We start from the raw sequence: 18,475 nt of genomic DNA on the forward strand, positions 1-18,475 counted from the left end.
ATCTAGTATAGACTGAACAGGCTGTGTCCCACTCTGGGAAGGTGATATATCTAGTATAGACTGAACAGGCTGTATCCCACTCTGGGAAGGTGATATATCTAGTATAGACTGAACAGGCTGCTGGGAAGGTGATATATCTAGTATAGACTGAACAGGCTGTATCCACTTGGGAAGGTGATATATCTAGTATAGACTGAACAGGCTGTCTGGGAAGGTGATATATCTAGTATAGACTGAACAGGCTGTGGGAAGGTGATATATCTAGTATAGACTGAACAGGCTGTCCCTGGGAAGGTGATATATCTAGTATAGACTGAACAGGCTGTGGGAAGGTGATATATCTAGTATAGACTGAACAGGCTGCCTGGGAAGGTGATATATCTAGTATAGACTGAACAGGCTGCTGGGAAGGTGATATATCTAGTATAGACTGAACAGGCTGTATCCCACTCTGGGAAGGTGATATATCTAGTATAGACTGAACAGGCTGATCCTCTGGGAAGGTGATATATCTAGTATAGACTGAACAGGCTGTGGGAAGGTGATATATCTAGTATAGACTGAACAGGCTGTATGGGAAGGTGATATATCTAGTATAGACTGAACAGGCTGTGTCCCACTCTGGGAAGGTGATATATCTAGTATAGACTGAACAGGCTGTGGGAAGGTGATATATCTAGTATAGACTGAACAGGCTGTGTCCCACTATGGGAAGGTGATATATCTAGTATAGACTGAACAGGCTGATATGGGAAGGTGATATATCTAGTATAGACTGAACAGGCTGCTCTGGGAAGGTGATATATCTAGTATAGACTGAACAGGCTGTTACTGGGAAGGTGATATATCTAGTATAGACTGAACAGGCTGTGTCCCACTCTGGGAAGGTGATATATCTAGTATAGACTGAACAGGCTGTGTCCCACTCTGGGAAGGTGATATATCTAGTATAGACTGAACAGGCTGTGTCCCACTCTGGGAAGGTGATATATCTAGTATAGACTGAACAGGCTGTATCCCACTCTGGGAAGGTGATATATCTAGTATAGACTGAACAGGCTGTGGGAAGGTGATATATCTAGTATAGACTGAACAGGCTGTATCCCACTCTGGGAAGGTGATATATCTAGTATAGACTGAACAGGCTCTGGGAAGGTGATATATCTAGTATAGACTGAACAGGCTGTATCCCACTATGGGAAGGTGATATATCTAGTATAGACTGAACAGGCTCTGGGAAGGTGATATATCTAGTATAGACTGAACAGGCTGTGTCCCACTATGGGAAGGTGATATATCTAGTATAGACTGAACAGGCTGTGGGAAGGTGATATATCTAGTATAGACTGAACAGGCTGTGTCCCACTATGGGAAGGTGATATATCTAGTATAGACTGAACAGGCTGTGGGAAGGTGATATATCTAGTATAGACTGAACAGGCTGTGGGAAGGTGATATATCTAGTATAGACTGAACAGGCTGTATCCCACTATGGGAAGGTGATATATCTAGTATAGACTGAACAGGCTCTGGGAAGGTGATATATCTAGTATAGACTGAACAGGCTGTGTCCCACTCTGGGAAGGTGATATATCTAGTATAGACTGAACAGGCTGTGGGAAGGTGATATATCTAGTATAGACTGAACAGGCTGTATCCCACTATGGGAAGGTGATATATCTAGTATAGACTGAACAGGCTGTGGGAAGGTGATATATCTAGTATAGACTGAACAGGCTGTATCCCACTATGGGAAGGTGATATATCTAGTATAGACTGAACAGGCTGTGGGAAGGTGATATATCTAGTATAGACTGAACAGGCTCTGGGAAGGTGATATATCTAGTATAGACTGAACAGGCTGTGTCCCACTATGGGAAGGTGATATATCTAGTATAGACTGAACAGGCTGTGGGAAGGTGATATATCTAGTATAGACTGAACAGGCTGTATCCCACTCTGGGACTATAGTGTAATAATTGTACTGTGAAATATTGTCCATAACCATATTGTATTTTTAGCTGTTTGAAGCTGGTGTACAAAAGTAAAAGACACAAAAATCAAATTCAAGACCGGGTAGCATAGAAAATAACAGATCTATAACTTATAATTCTATGTGTATTTGGTCAGGTCGCCCAAAAAGTTACATATTGCAGCTTAAAGCACTCAATGGATGATGTAGTGCACAAGAAGCAGAATGGATGACGTAGTGCACAAAAAAAAACAGAATGGATGACGTAGTGCACAAAAAAACAGAATGGATGACGTAGTGCACAAAAAACAAAATGGATGACATGGTGCACAAGAAACAGAATGGATGACGTAGTGCACAGAAACAGGGACCTGTTTCAGCCTTTTCAAAACTTCAGGCTAAAATGTTACAAATGTTTGCGAGGGCATCTTTTAAACGACTGAACTAGTTGTATTATGTCATTCTACGCTGCAGCGGCGACCACTAGAGTTATCCAGGCAGCACCAACAGGTTCGGGACCAGGCTTTTAAAGTCTATCCGGTCATTTTTAAAGTCCGTGGTTTAGCTGAAATGAAAACAGAAGTGGCTGTGTAAAAATTCCCCCCGCACATTTACACTGTCTCATTGGTTCCCATCTTCTGGTCCCCAGCCAACTATATGGACAACTGGAAGTGTACAGGCATCCTGAAGGGAGACGGAAGTCCGGTTAACGGGTCGTCAGGACAACCCGGTGCCATGAATAACATGGTGGGGTCGACTGTCCAGACCTCCCAGAATGCACTGAACGGCTCTGCCGCAGGAAGGTAGGAGGCCGCGCCGCTGTCGGCCCGGGCCAGAGCTGGCGACTGACTGCTTTGCTCTCTCTGGGCCTGACTGACCCTGCAGCGCTGATCCACCCCTCCCCCCTTCCCCTCCCTGGGTCAACTGATCACATCTGGCCCTGTGTGTTGCACTCATGCAAAGAGCTTGGCTTGTGGCCCAGACCCGGCAGGCCAGACCCGGCAGGCCAGACCCGGCAGGCCAGACCCCAGCAGGCCAGACCCCAGCACGTAGGCCTGTTGCTCCCTGTGGTAGACCTGTGTGCTCGTCATAAAAGGAGTGTTTGGGAGGAGGGTTTTTTTTGCTACCGTTTTTTAATGTTAGTTCAACAGCAGACTGGTGGTTTGGTTTGTACGATAATTGTTAGTGATTTTATTTGTTGACACAATTTTATGTTGATGGAACATTGAATGTTATTTTGAAGAATATAGTGTTTTTTTTACATTTTAGATGAGTTTAAAATTACAGATGAATCTGTCGTCCTCACATAATGCCACAGAATATGTCATATTTTCAATACATTTACACACCAGGGCCAAACCTACAGGCTTACTAAATTGAATAATTTACTCTTTTGATTTCATCTTATAATAGCATGTATAGAATGTGTGGAGGACATATTGATAAATAATAAATTTCATCTTTTCAATACGTTTTTATTTATTTTTTATTTTACCAAAAAAGTTGCCAAAATCTTTGCATGGTGGAGGAATGTCTGGAATATAATCTGGTAATAATCCCTATTAACCTGCTGGTAATCTGCAATTAATCTGAATGAAATAATGACTGAAGGCTGGTAAACATGCTACAGCTTTATTAACACACACGGTTAATATTACTGAGTTTATATTCAATATTCCACCTGGTACTGTACACCAATATTCAGTTACATTATACTCTCCTGGTACTGTACACCAATATTCAGTTACATTATACTCTCCTGGTACTGTACACCAAATATTCAGTTACATTATACTCTCTCTCCTAGTACTGTACTTCAATATTCAGTTACATTATACTCTCTCACCTAGTACTGTACATCAATATTCAGTTACATTATACTCTCCTGGTACTGTACACCAATATTCAGTTACATTATACTCTCCTGGTTCTGTACACCAAATATTCAGTTACATTATACTCTCTCTCCTAGTACTGTACATCAATATTCAGTTACATTATACTCTCTCTCCTAGTACTGTACATCAATATTCAGTTACATTATACTCTCTCACCTAGTACTGTACATCAATATTCAGTTACATTATACTCTCTCACCTAGTACTGTACATCAATATTCAGTTACATTATACTCTCCTGGTACTGTACACCAAATATTCAGTTACATTATACTCTCTCTCCTAGTACTGTACATCAATATTCAGTTACATTATACTCTCTCACCTAGTACTGTACATCAATATTCAGTTACATTATACTCTCCTGGTACTGTACACCAAATATTCAGTTACATTATACTCTCCTGGTACTGTACACCAATATTCAGTTACATTATACTCTCTCACCTAGTACTGTACATCAATATTCAGTTACATTATACTCTCTCTCCTAGTACTGTACATCAATATTCAGTTACATTATACTCTCTCTCCTAGTACTGTACACCAATATTCAGTTACATTATACTCTCTCACCTAGTACTGTACACCAATATTCAGTTATATTATACTCTCTCTCCTAGTACTGTACTTCAATATTCAGTTACATTATACTCTCTCTCCTAGTACTGTACTTCAATATTCAGTTACATTATACTCTCTCTCCTAGTACTGTACTTCAATATTCAGTTACATTATACTCTCTCTCCTAGTACTGTACTTCAATATTCAGTTACATTATACTCTCTCTCCTAGTACTGTACTTCAATATTCAGTTACATTATACTCTCTCTCCTAGTACTGTACTTCAATATTCAGTTACATTATACTCTCCTGGTACTGTACACCAAATATTCAGTTATATTATACTCTCTCTCCTAGTACTGTACTTCAATATTCAGTTACATTATACTCTCTCTCCTGGTACTGTACACCAATATTCAGTTATATTATACTCTCTCTCCTAGTACTGTACACCAAATATTCAGTTACATTATACTCACCTAGTACTGTACTTCAATATTCAGTTACATTATACTCTCTCCTAGTACTGTACACCAATATTCAGTTACATTATACTCTCTCACCTAGTACTGTACACCAAATATTCAGTTACATTATACTCTCTCTCCTAGTACTGTACTTCAATATTCAGTTACATTATACTCTCCTGGTACTGTACACCAATATTCAGTTACATTATACTCTCCTGGTACTGTACACCAATATTCAGTTATATTATACTCTCTCTCCTAGTACTGTACTTCAATATTCAGTTACATTATACTCTCTCTCCTAGTACTGTACTTCAATATTCAGTTACATTATACTCTCCTGGTACTGTACACCAATATTCAGTTATATTATACTCTCTCTCCTAGTACTGTACTTCAATATTCAGTTACATTATACTCTCTCTCCTGGTACTGTACACCAATATTCAGTTACATTATACTCTCCTGGTACTGTACACCAATATTCAGTTACATTATACTCTCCTGGTACTGTACACCAATATTCAGTTACATTATACTCTCCTGGTACTGTACACCAATATTCAGTTATATTATACTCTCTCACCTAGTACTGTACACCAATATTCAGTTACATTATACTCTCTCTCCTAGTACTGTACACCAATATTCAGTTATATTATACTCTCCTGGTACTGTACACCAATATTCAGTTACATTATACTCTCTCTCCTAGTACTGTATATTGGTTCATAAGAAAAGCCAAATGATCCCTCCCTTGAGGTGACTATTCTGCGTTAATTAAAATCCCCTCCGTTCTGAAAAGCCTCTGCTAACCTGTTGCATTGTATGGCGTTATGTTTCTCTGGTTTTTAATGACAAACGTTTTTTCTGTACTCTTGTCAATCTTGATAAAATGCATCGGAATTGTGATTTTGTTCATGACTGTGTGTATGTACAATTTCATTCAGAAAATCTAATTTTTTAAATTAAATAGTTTGCTTGCATATTATTATTGTCCCATTTCAATAAGGACTCATCCCTGTGTGGTCTATTGGACGTGAAGGATGCTGCTTGTTGCACACAGGAACGGCCAGAGGATCCCCTTTAGCCCTCGCCTGCGGAGTCCGACTGGCCCCAGAAGACACTCCACCAGCCTGCATGCTGTTAATCTAGAGCCCGTTTGACTGGCGAGCAGCCTGGTGACCCTGAACGGACCAGGAGGCCACTGCTTCAGAAATACTGGCTTTATTTTTTAGATCAAATTTAAATTGTATTAGTCTTCTGTCTGTTCTGCTGAATACAGCAGGTGTAGTAGACCTTCAGTTGAGAACAAGTCCTTTATTTAACCAGGTAGGCCAGTTGAGAACAAGTCCTTTATTTAACCAGGTAGGCTAGTTGAGAACAAGTCCTTTATTTAACCAGGTAGGCTAGTTGAGAACAAGTCCTTTATTTAACCAGGTAGGCCAGTTGAGAACAAGTCCTTTATTTAACCAGGTAGGCTAGTTGAGAACAAGTTCTCATTTACAACTGCGACCTGGTCAAGATAAAGCAAAGCAGTTCGACAACATACAACAACACAGAGTCACACATGGAGTAAACAATAAACAAGCCAATAACACAATAGAAAAAAAGAAAGTCTATATACAATGTGTGCAAATGGCATGAGGAGGTAAGGCAATAAATAGGCCATAGTAGCGAAGTAATTACAATTTAGCAAATTAACACTGGAGTGATAGATGAGCAGATGATGATGTGCAAGTAGAGATACCGGGGTGCAACGGAGCAGAAATAAAAACAATATGGGGATGAGGTAGTTGGATGGGCTGTTTACAGATGGACTATGTACAGCTGCAGCGATCGGTTAGCTGCTCAGATAGCTGATGTTTAAAGTTAGTGAGGGAAATGTAACGTGTCTGTTAGTTCTGCTGAATACAGTGTCTTCTGCACTTCCTCTTTCCCTTCCCGTTTCCTGTTCACGTCCCCCCCCCTCTTCCTGTTCTTTACAGCTGCCGTAGCCTGTTCACGTCCCCCCTCTTCCTGTTCTTTACAGCTGCCGTAGCCTGTTCACGTCCCCCCCCCTCTTCCTGTTCTTTACAGCTGCCGTAGCCTGTTCACGTCCCCCCCCTCTTCCTGTTCTTTACAGCTGCCGTTTCCTGTTCACGTCCCCCCCTCTTCCTGTTCTTTACAGCTGCCGTAGCCTGTTCACGTCCCCCCCTCTTCCTGTTCTTTACAGCTGCCGTAGCCTGTTCACGTCCCCCCCTCTTCCTGTTCTTTACAGCTGCCGTAGCCTGTTCACGTCCCCCCCCTCTTCCTGTTCTTTACAGCTGCCGTAGCCTGTTCACGTCCCCCCCTCTTCCTGTTCTTTACAGCTGCCGTTTCCTGTTCACGTCCCCCCCCTCTTCCTGTTCTTTACAGCTGCCGTAGCCTGTTCACGTCCCCCCTCTTCCTGTTCTTTACAGCTGCCGTAGCCTGTTCACGTCCCCCCCTCTTCCTGTTCTTTACAGCTGCCGTAGCCTGTTCACGTCCCCCCCTCTTCCTGTTCTTTACAGCTGCCGTAGCCTGTTCACGTCCCCCCCTCTTCCTGTTCTTTACAGCTGCCGTAGCCTGTTCACGTCCCCCCCTCTTCCTGTTCTTTACAGCTGCCGTAGCCTGTTGACGTCCCCCCCCTCTTCCTGTTCTTTACAGCTGCCGTAGCCTGTTCACGTCCCCCCCCTCTTTCCTATTTTAATTCACTTCTCATTTCTCTGTTTTTGTTTATTTCTTTGTATCCCATTGTTGTCTTGTTTCCTGTCTGTTTCCTGTTCCTGTCTGTGATTTCAGGTATTTCTTCCCTCCTCTGGATGCCCCCAGGGCAGGGTCCAGGTACGGCCACCTGCTGCCCCCCCTTCTCTGATAGAGCACTCTGATGCCCAGTCCAGCGCCCCCTGGTTCCCCCACAGCCAGCTGCCCCAGTCCCCCTGGCCATCCATGGCCAGCCCCCCCAATCCCCTCTGTCCCTGCACAGACTGTACTCACACTCTAGAGCCCTCAACACCCTGCCTGAACACGACTGACCCTCTAGAGCCCTCAACACCCTGCCTGAACACGGCTGACCCTCTAGAGCCCTCAACACCCTGCCTGAACACCCTGCCTGAACACTGCTGATCCTCTAAAGCCCTCAACACCCTGCCTGAACACCCTGCCTGAACACGGCTGATCCTCCAGAGCCCTCAACACCCTGCCTGAACACGGCTGATCCTCCAGAGCGCTCAACACCCTGCCTGAACACGGCTGATCCTCTAGAGCCCTCAACACCCAGCCTGAACACCCTGCCTGAACACGGCTGATCCTCCAGAGCCCTCAACACCCTGCCTGAACACGGCTGATCCTCTAGAGCCCTCAACACCCTGCCTCAACGCCCTGCCTGAACACGGCTGACACTCTAGAGCCCTCAACACCCTGCCTCAACGCCCTGCCTGAACACGGCTGATCCTCCAGAGCCCTCAACACCCTGCCTGAACACCCTGCCTGAACACGGCTGATCCTCTAGAGCCCTCAACACCCTGCCTGAACACGGCTGACTGGGGTGGTACTCTGCTTCTTAGTGACTAATCAAAATAAGACCATCCCCTCTCCCAGAACAGTTTGGTTGGTGCATAAAACCAGGTGAATCTTGATAAGCAAAAATGTAATGATTTCTTAGACATTTTGTTTACGATAGTGCCTCCATAATATAAACAGCCCTAGTGCTGACTGACAATTCTCCTCCCCGGCAGTCTGCCTCCCCGGCAGTCTGCCTCCCCGGCAGTCTGCCCCCCCTGGCAGTCTGCCCCCCCTGGCAGTCTACCCCCTGGCAGTCTGCCCCCCTGGCAGTCTGCCCCCTGGCAGTCTATCTCCCTGGCAGTCTGCCCCCCTGGCAGTCTGCCCCCCTGGCAGTCTGCCCCCTGGCAGTCTGCCCCCCCCTGGCAGTCTATCCCCCTGGCAGTCTGCCCCCGGCAGTCTGCCCCCCTGGCAGTCTATCCCCCTGGCAGTCTGCCACCCCTGGCAGTCTACCCCCCTGGCAGTCTGCCCCCCTGGCAGTCTGCCCCCCCGGCAGTCTGCCCCCCTGGCAGTCTGCCCCCCTGGCAGTCTACCCCCCTGGCAGTCTACCCCCCTGGCAGTCTGCCCCCCCCGGCAGTCTACCCCCCGGCAGTCTACCCCCTGGCAGTCTGCCCCCCGGCAGTCTACCCCCTGGCAGTCTACCCCCCTGGCAGTCTACCCCCCTGGCAGTCTGCCCCCTGGCAGTCTACCCCCTGGCTGTCTACCCCCCTGGCAGTCTGCCCCCTGGCAGTCTACCCCCCGGCAGTCTACCCCCCCGGCAGTCTACCCCCCGGCAGTCTACCCCCGGCAGTCTGCCCCCTGGCTGTCTACCCCCTGGCAGTCTGCCCCCCTGGCAGTCTGCCCCCCTGGCAGTCTGCCCCCCGGCAGTCTACCCCCCGGCAGTCTACCCCCCGGCAGTCTGCCCCCCCGGCAGTCTACCCCCCTGGCAGTCTGCCCCCTGGCAGTCTACCCCCCTGGCAGTCTGCCCCCTGGCAGTCTGCCCAGAGTTGTGAGTGATGATTCCCCAGATATATTTGATCTGTTTTTAATTCAGTTATTCCTGAGTGAGTTATTCTGTGTGAGTTATTCCTGAGTGAGTTATTCTGTGTGAGTTATTCCTGAGTGAGTTATTCTGTGTGAGTTATTCCTGAGTGAGTTATTCTGTGTGAGTTATTCCTGAGTGAGTTATTCTGTGTGAGTTATTCCTGTTTGAGTGAGTTATTCCTGTGTGTGTGTGTGTTATTCCTGTGTGTGTGTGTGTTATTCTGTGTGTGTGTGTGTTATTCCTGTGTGTGTTATTCTGTGTGTGTGTGTGTGTGTGTGTGTGTGTGTGTGTGTGTGTGTGTGTGTGTGTGTGTGTGTGTGTTATTCCTGTGTGTGTTATTCTGTGTGTGTTAGTTATTCCTGTGTGTGTTATTCCTGTTTGAGTTATTCCTGTGTGAGTGTTTAATTTCAAGCCTGATGTTGTTGCATTAATCAAATGGGGGCTAGTCGATGCATATGAGATGGGTTTTAAAGAATAAACGCTCATTTAAATGTCTGTACTGACTACAGCATCACCACAGTAACATTAAAACCCAACGCTGTTATACAATGTAGCTGTGTATCCTATGCATGTGTGCACTCACTATGTACCATCCATAACTGACTACCGTGTGAATCAGCCTTTACACTCACTACGTACCATCCATGACTACCGTGTGAATCAGCCTTTACACTCACTATGTACCATCCATGACTGACTACCGTGTGAATCAGCCTTTACACTCACTACGTACCATCCATGACTACCATGTGAATCAGCCTTTACACTCACTATGTACCATCCATGACTGACTACCATGTGAATCAGCCTTTACACTCACTATGTGCCATCCATGACTGACTACCGTGTGAATCAGCCTTTACACTCACTATGTACCATCCATAACTGACTACCATGTGAATCAGCCTTTACACTCACTATGTACCATCCATAACTGACTACCATGTGAGTCAGCCGTGAATCAGCCGACTGAGGGCCCTGAGCACTTTACATTCTACTACTGGGTTTCTCTCATGAAACTACCAGACTGAGAGGCCCTGAGTACTTTACATTCTACCACTGGGTTTCTCTCATGAAACTACCAGACTGAGGGGCCCTGAGTACTTTACATTCTACCACTGGGTTTCTCTCATGAAACTACCAGACTGAGGGGCCCTGAGTACTTTACATTCTACCACTGGGTTTCTCTCATGAAACTACCAGACTGAGGGGCCCTGAGCACTTTACATTCTACCACTGGGTTTCTCTCATGAAACTATCTGTCGTTCTCATGTATTTACTGTGCAGCTGTCAGCTAGCCAAGTGATGGTTGCAGCTGCTGTGGGGAACATATGATACTCCTGCAAGTTCCCTGACCACTCCTTAGACTTAGGATTTATGATATGATATGGATGCTATTGAATCTGCAACAAGTGCTACACATTTTGAATATATGTATCACATACATTTCATGAGCAAAAAAAATTAAATACAATTTAACTATATATCACAACAATTAGTTGATGAGAAACACTTCAATCCAATGCTATACTTTCAAAATGTAAGGACCATATCTGGTAAGGACATTGATCTGATATATATATATATATACCTCTACAATTGAACTAATTCAAGTAAAATGACAGGATAACAATCCAATGGTGATACACCATTTCACATGGTCATAGAGGTTAGTCCAATCAAAACGTCTCTTTCTATCTACGTCCCGCCCATAGTGATGGTTGCTTAGCGCGGGCTTCCGGTGATTGATCCAACCGAATACCGTGTTTCTCCGAGGCTACTGGTCCGGTTTGTTACCACTTCTAACTTTAATAATACTTTATTGTGTGTTTTAAAAAAAAAACTTTTCGTTAATTGTGTAGCGTAATAATTACTTAAACGTGTTGCTACTTTAGAAACAGTAACATTACTGTGAGGACTTCATGTCTTGCGGCCCCGTCTCGGTAAATTTATTGCGAGTCGGTTTTCACTCGGGAGAGAAACTTCTTCATTTGTTGTGAAAATTGTAGCTCTGTTTACTTTCGGTATTTTTTTTGGGGGGTGGGGGGGGAGTACTGGCCTTAAACTATTCAGTAAGTTAGAAAACGGTTTATTTGTGTGCTCATCTACTTTGGTTAAAGTGTTTGTAGCTAGCTAGCTAACTAACTAGCTTTGACAAACTTTCCTCTGTGTCAATACAAGTTTGTTTTGCCAGGCCACAACGACAAACTGACTGGCTGCATTGATGTATCTAGATATCATATCTGTCCCTCTGATATTCACCTGATATCCACCTAATATCTATCTAATATCCCTCTAATATCCTCTAATATCCTCTAATATCCCTCTAATATTTAGCTAATATCCCTCTAATATCCCTCTGATACCCACCTAATATCCACCTAATATCCCTCTAGTTGGAACAATGTGTCAGTGTTTTGTTTTAGTTTTGGTTACCTTGTAGCTTTGAGTTTGGACTGGAGTCAACTGACTGGGTACTTTTTGGCATTGCCGTCATGTGAACATCACGAGGAGGAATCTACATGACACTTTTAACTACAACACACTTTCCACTATGAACTTGAATTATTGCTCGTCTAACTGACATGTTTATCATGAATTGTGCTGAATGTTTTTTTTCTCCACTCAGTTGATGGTCTGCAGTAGAACCTGAGGTAGCTGGGTCCTAACCGTAGCCCAGCATCATGACAGAGAGTTTCAGCAACATCGAGGATGAGGCGTTCCCCAGTTTCCTGTCTACCTCTGTGGGCAGCAGCCGTGCCACCCTGGGAAACGTCACCCTGGCCTCCACCCTGGGGCTGCCCGTAGCTGCCTCCACCGTGGCTAAAATTAGAGCTGGGTCCGACAACAGGTGGGTCAGCAGCACCACTTACCCCCCACCACCCGTCACGCCAACATCAATGTTACTGGAACACAAGGCCCTGCAGAACTATATGGGTTTTGGTTCTGGCTCGGTAACCTTCTAATACAGCGTTACCGTTATGTAGCTCTGATCAGTGTTCATAACTATCTGACTACTACTAAAAAAATGAATCTCAGTCCTTTTCTCTCCAGAGTAAATGCCGTCCAGGCGTCATATCTGGAGGACGGTCGGTTCTCTCTGGCTGACTCTCAGTCCAACAACAAGGAACAGGGGAAATTTGCCCTCAGCTTCAAAGATGAGCTGTGAGTATCAAAGAGTTTTTTTTATATTAGCAGCAGTGAAAGTCATGTCATGCAGGGCTCTATGCTGACTTGTTTTCCAAGGAGCACATGTGCTCCGAAGTTGAAAAGCAGATAATGATATTCAGGAACACCGTAAATGCAGGGTTAAGGAGCCCCGTGGGGGGGAAATGCAGGGTTAAGGAGCCCCGTGGGGGGGAAATGCAGGGTTAAGGAGCCCCGTGGGGGGGAAATGCAGGGTTAAGGAGCCCCGTGGGGGAAATGCAGGGTTAAGGAGCCCCGTGGGGGGAAATGCAGGGTTAAGGAGCCCCGTGGGGGGAAATGCAGGGTTAAGGAGCCCGTGGGGGGAAATGCAGGGTTAAGGAGCCCCGTGGGGGGGAAATGCAGGGTTAAGGAGCCCCGTGGGGGGGAAATGCAGGGTTAAGGAGCCCCGTGGGGGGGAAATGCAGGGTTAAGGAGCCCCGTGGGGGGGAAATGCAGGGTTAAGGAGCCCCGTGGGGGGAAATGCAGGGTTAAGGAGCCCCGTGGGAAATGCAGGGTGAAGGAGCCCCAGTGCTCCTTCACCCTGCATGCGGTTAGGGATGTGAATATCCCCCATGTTTGCTTCAGTGAACGATGTTGCTCACATGGATCCCCTCTGTCTCTCTCTCCATCCTCTCAGAGATGCTGCAGATGACTTCATAGCAGCCCACCGGTTCTCAGACATGCTGGTGAAGGTGAATCTGGACCAGACAGAGCCCAGGACTAGAGCCTCCTCCCTCGGCCCCAACACACAGACTGGACCGCTCCCTGGAAGACACTCTGAACATGGAGATGGTAAACACTGTACCAGTTACCTTGGTTTGTGGTTCCAGTGTGGCTCTGTAGAGCATGGTGGGTCCAACACCAGGGTCCAGTGTGGTTCTGTAGAGCATGGTGCGTCCAACACCAGGGTCCAGTGTGGTTCTGTAGAGCATGGTGCGTCCAACACCAGGGTCCTGGGGTCCAGTGTGGCTCTGTAGAGCATGGTGGGTCCAACACCAGGGTCCAGTGTGGTTCTGTAGAGCATGGTGCGTCCAACACCAGGGTTCTGGGGTCCAGTGTGGTTCTGTAGAGCATGGTGGGTCCAACACCAGGGTCCAGTGTGGTTCTGTAGAGCATGGTGCGTCCAACACCAGGGTCCAGGGGTCCAGTGTGGTTCTGTAGAGCATGGTGGGTCCAACACCAGTCCAACACCAGGGTCCTGGGGTCCAGTGTGGTTCTGTAGAGCATGGTGCGTCCAACACCATGGTCCTGGGGTCCAGTGTGGTTCTGTAGTGCATGGTGCGTCCAACACCAGGGTCCTGGGGTCCAGTGTGGTTCTGTAGAGCATGGTGGGTCCAACACCATGGTCCTGGGGTCCAGTGTGGTTCTGTAGAGCATGGTGAGTCCAACACCAGGGTCCTGGGGTCCAGTGTGGTTCTGTAGAGCATGGTGCGTCCAACACCAGGGTCCTGGGGTCCAGTGTGGTTCTGTAGAGCATGGTGCGTCCAACACCAGGGTCCTGGGGTCCAGTGTGGTTCTGTAGAGCATGGTGCGTCCAACACCAGGGTCCTGAGGTCCAGTGTGGTTCTGTAGAGCATGGTGGGTCCAACACCATGGTCCTGCGGTCCAGTGTGGCTCTGTAGAGCATGGTGGGTCCAACACCAGGGTCCTGGGGTCCAGTGTGGTTCTGTAGAGCATGGTGCGTCCAACACCAGGTTCCTGGGGTCCAGTGTGGCTCTGTAGAGCATGGTGGGTCCAACACCAGGGTCCTGGGGTCCAGTGTGGTTCTGTAGAGCATGGTGCGTCCAACACCAGGGTCCTGAGGTCCAGTGTGGTTCTGTAGAGCATGGTGGGTCCAACACCAGGGTCCTGGGGTCCAGTGTGGTTCTGTAGAGCATGGTGAGTCCAACACCAGGGTCCTGGGGTCCAGTGTGGTTCTGTAGAGCATGGTGGGCCCAACACCAGGGTCCTGGGGTCCAGTGTGGTTCTGTAGAGCATGGTGGGTCCAACACCAGGGTCCTGGGGTCCAGTGTGGTTCTGTAGAGCATGGTGGGTCCAACACCAGGGTCCTGGGGTCCAGTGTGGTTCTGTAGAGCATGGTGGGTCCAACACCAGGGTCCTGGGGTCCAGTGTGGTTCTGTAGAGCATGGTGCGTCCAACACCAGGGTCCTGAGGTCCAGTGTGGTTCTGTAGAGCATGGTGGGTCCAACACCAGGGTCCTGGGGTCCAGTGTGGTTCTGTAGAGCATGGTGGGTCCAACACCAGGGTCCTGGGGTCCAGTGTGGTTCTGTAGAGCATGGTGCGTCCAACACCAGGGTCCTGGGGTCCAGTGTGGCTCTGTAGAGCATGGTGGGTCCAACACCAGGGTCCTGGGGTCCAGTGTGGTTCTGTAGAGCATGGTGCGTCCAACACCAGGGTCCTGGGGTCCAGTGTGGCTCTGTAGAGCATGGTGCGTCCAACACCAGGGTCCTGGGGTCCAGTGTGGTTCTGTAGAGCATGGTGAGTCCAACACCAGGGTCCTGGGGTCCAGTGTGGTTCTGTAGAGCATGGTGGGCCCAACACCAGGGTCCTGGGGTCCAGTGTGGTTCTGTAGAGCATGGTGGGTCCAACACCAGGGTCCTGGGGTCCAGTGTGGTTCTGTAGAGCATGGTGGGTCCAACACCAGGGTCCTGGGGTCCAGTGTGGTTCTGTAGAGCATGGTGGGTCCAACACCAGGGTCCTGGGGTCCAGTGTGGCTCTGTAGAGCATGGTGCGTCCAACACCAGGGTCCTGAGGTCCAGTGTGGTTCTGTAGAGCATGGTGGGTCCAACACCAGGGTCCTGAGGTCCAGTGTGGTTCTGTAGAGCATGGTGGGTCCAACACCAGGGTCCTGGGGTCCAGTGTGGTTCTGTAGAGCATGGTGGGTCCAACACCAGTCCAACACCAGGGTCCTGGGGTCCAGTGTGGTTCTGTAGAGCATGGTGCGTCCAACACCAGGGTCCTGGGGTCCAGTGTGGTTCTGTAGAGCATGGTGGGTCCAACACCAGGGTCCTGGGGTCCAGTGTGGTTCTGTAGAGCATGGTGGGCCCAACACCAGGGTCCTGGGTTCCATTCCACCCATAAGTCAAATGGTTTCCATGCGTCACAAAGAGGCTTTGGATAAAAGCATCTGCAAAATGGCATTTAGTAGTAGTAATATTATTAGTAGTAATATTATTAGTAGTATTTATTATTAGTAGTATTTATTATTAGTAGTATTTATTATTAGTAGTATTTATTAGTAGTAGTATTTATTAGTAGTAGTAATATTATTATTCACTAGTTGATAGATCAGTGATGTCCATCAGGCTGGTCTCCTGTCCTTCACTAGTTGATAGATCAGTGATGTCCATCAGGCTGGGCTCCTGTCCTTCACTAGTTGATAGAAGTGATGTCCATCAGGCTGGTCTCCTGTCCTTCACTAGTTGATAGATCAGGCTGGTCTCCTGTCCTTCACTAGTTGATAGATCAGTGATGTCCATCAGGCTGGTTCTCCTGTCCTTCACTAGTTGATAGATCAGTGATGTCCATCAGGCTGGTCTCCTGTCCTTCACTAGTTGATAGATCAGTGATGTCCATCAGGCTGGTCTCCTGTCCTTCACTAGTTGATAGATCAGTGATGTCCATCAGGCTGGGCTCCTGTCCTTCACTAGTTGATAGATCAGTGATGTCCATCAGGCTGGGCTCCTGTCCTTCACTAGTTGATAGATCAGGCTGGGCTCCTGTCCTTCACTAGTTGATAGATCAGTGATGTCCATCAGGCTGGGCTCCTGTCCTTCACTAGTTGATAGATCAGTGATGTCCATCAGGCTGGTCTCCTGTCCTTCACTAGTTGATAGATCAGGCTGGTTCTCCTGTCCTTCACTAGTTGATAGATCAGTGATGTCCATCAGGCTGGGCTCCTGTCCTTCACTAGTTGATAGATCAGTGATGTCCATCAGGCTGGTTCTCCTGTCCTTCACTAGTTGATAGATCAGTGATGTCCATCAGGCTGGGCTCCTGTCCTTCACTAGTTGATAGATCAGTGATGTCCATCAGGCTGGTCTCCTGTCCTTCACTAGTTGATAGATCAGTGATGTCCATCAGGCTGGTCTCCTGTCCTTCACTAGTTGATAGATCAGTGATGTCCATCAGGCTGGTTCTCCTGTCCTTCACTAGTTGATAGATCAGTGATGTCCATCAGGCTGGTCTCCTGTCCTTCACTAGTTGATAGATCAGTGATGTCCATCAGGCTGGTCTCCTGTCCTTCACTAGTTGATAGATCAGTGATGTCCATCAGGCTGGGCTCCTGTCCTTCACTAGTTGATAGATCAGTGATGTCCATCAGGCTGGGCTCCTGTCCTTCACTAGTTGATAGATCAGGCTGGGCTCCTGTCCTTCACTAGTTGATAGATCAGTGATGTCCATCAGGCTGGGCTCCTGTCCTTCACTAGTTGATAGATCAGTGATGTCCATCAGGCTGGTCTCCTGTCCTTCACTAGTTGATAGATCAGGCTGGTTCTCCTGTCCTTCACTAGTTGATAGATCAGTGATGTCCATCAGGCTGGTTCTCCTGTCCTTCACTAGTTGATAGATCAGGCTGGTCTCCTGTCCTTCACTAGTTGATAGATCAGTGATGTCCATCAGGCTGGTCTCCTGTCCTTCACTAGTTGATAGATCAGTGATGTCCATCAGGCTGGTCTCCTGTCCTTCACTAGTTGATAGATCAGTGATGTCCATCAGGCTGGTTCTCCTGTCCTTCACTAGTTGATAGATCAGTGATGTCCATCAGGCTGGTGTGCTGTCCTTCACTAGTTGATAGATCAGGCTGGTCTCCTGTCCTTCACTAGTTGATAGATCAGTGATGTCCATCAGGCTGGTTCCCCTGTCCTTCACTAGTTGATAGATCAGTGATGTCCATCAGGCTGGTGTGCTGTCCTTCACTAGTTGATAGATCAGGCTGGGCTCCTGTCCTTCACTAGTTGATAGATCAGTGATGTCCATCAGGCTGGTGTGCTGTGTTAGCTAACAAACCAACTAACTGAGTTTCTCGTCTCCCTGTCAGATCTCTCTACGGGGCGGCTGGCCTTCACCAACCTGGTTAATATGGACTTTATGGATCTAAAGGTATCACACACTCTCAATGTCGTCTCATTAGCTTTTAGAGTGGTCTCCTTTCCCCCCGTCCAGTATGGGTGGTAGCCTCCCCCCTGTCCTTTAGGGTCCAGTATGGGTGGTAGCCTCCCCCTGTCCTTTAGGGTCCAGTATGGGTGGTAGCCTCCCCCCTGTCCTTTAGGGTCCAGTATGGGTGGTAGCCTCCCCCCTGTCCTTTAGGGTCCAGTATGGGTGGTAGCCTCCCCCTGTCCTTTAGGGTCCAGTATGGGTGGTAGCCTCCCCCTGTCCTTTAGGGTCCAGTATGGGTGGTAGCCTCCCCCTGTCCTTTAGGGTCCAGTATGGGTGGTAGCCTCCCCCTGTCCTTTAGGGTCCAGTATGGGTGGTAGCCTCCCCCTGTCCTTTAGGGTCCAGTATGGGTGGTAGCCTCCCCCTGTCCTTTAGGGTCCAGTATGGGTGGTAGCCTCCCCCTGTCCTTTAGGGTCCAGTATGGGTGGTAGCCTCCCCCTGTCCTTTAGGGTCCAGTATGGGTGGTAGCCTCCCCCTGTCCTTTAGGGTCCAGTATGGGTGGTAGCCTCCCCCTGTCCTTTAGGGTCCAGTATGGGTGGTAGCCTCCCCCCTGTCCTTTAGGGTCCAGTATGGGTGGTAGCCTCCCCCTGTCCTTTAGGGTCCAGTATGGGTGGTAGCCTCCCCCTGTCCTTTAGGGTCCAGT

General features: G+C 47.8%; 1 long non-coding RNA gene across 1 annotated transcript; it reads left to right on the top strand.

Moving 5' to 3' along the window:
- Positions 1 to 2,286, top strand: LOC123738881 (uncharacterized). Its single transcript, XR_006767575.1, has 2 exons — positions 1 to 41; positions 1,920 to 2,286. It is a non-coding gene; the product is annotated as an uncharacterized lncRNA (long non-coding RNA).
- Positions 2,287 to 18,475: the final 16,189 nt, after the last annotated feature.

This window comes from Salmo salar, unplaced genomic scaffold, assembly GCF_905237065.1.
Source record: "Salmo salar unplaced genomic scaffold, Ssal_v3.1, whole genome shotgun sequence".
Classification (NCBI taxonomy): domain Eukaryota; kingdom Metazoa; phylum Chordata; class Actinopteri; order Salmoniformes; family Salmonidae; genus Salmo; species Salmo salar.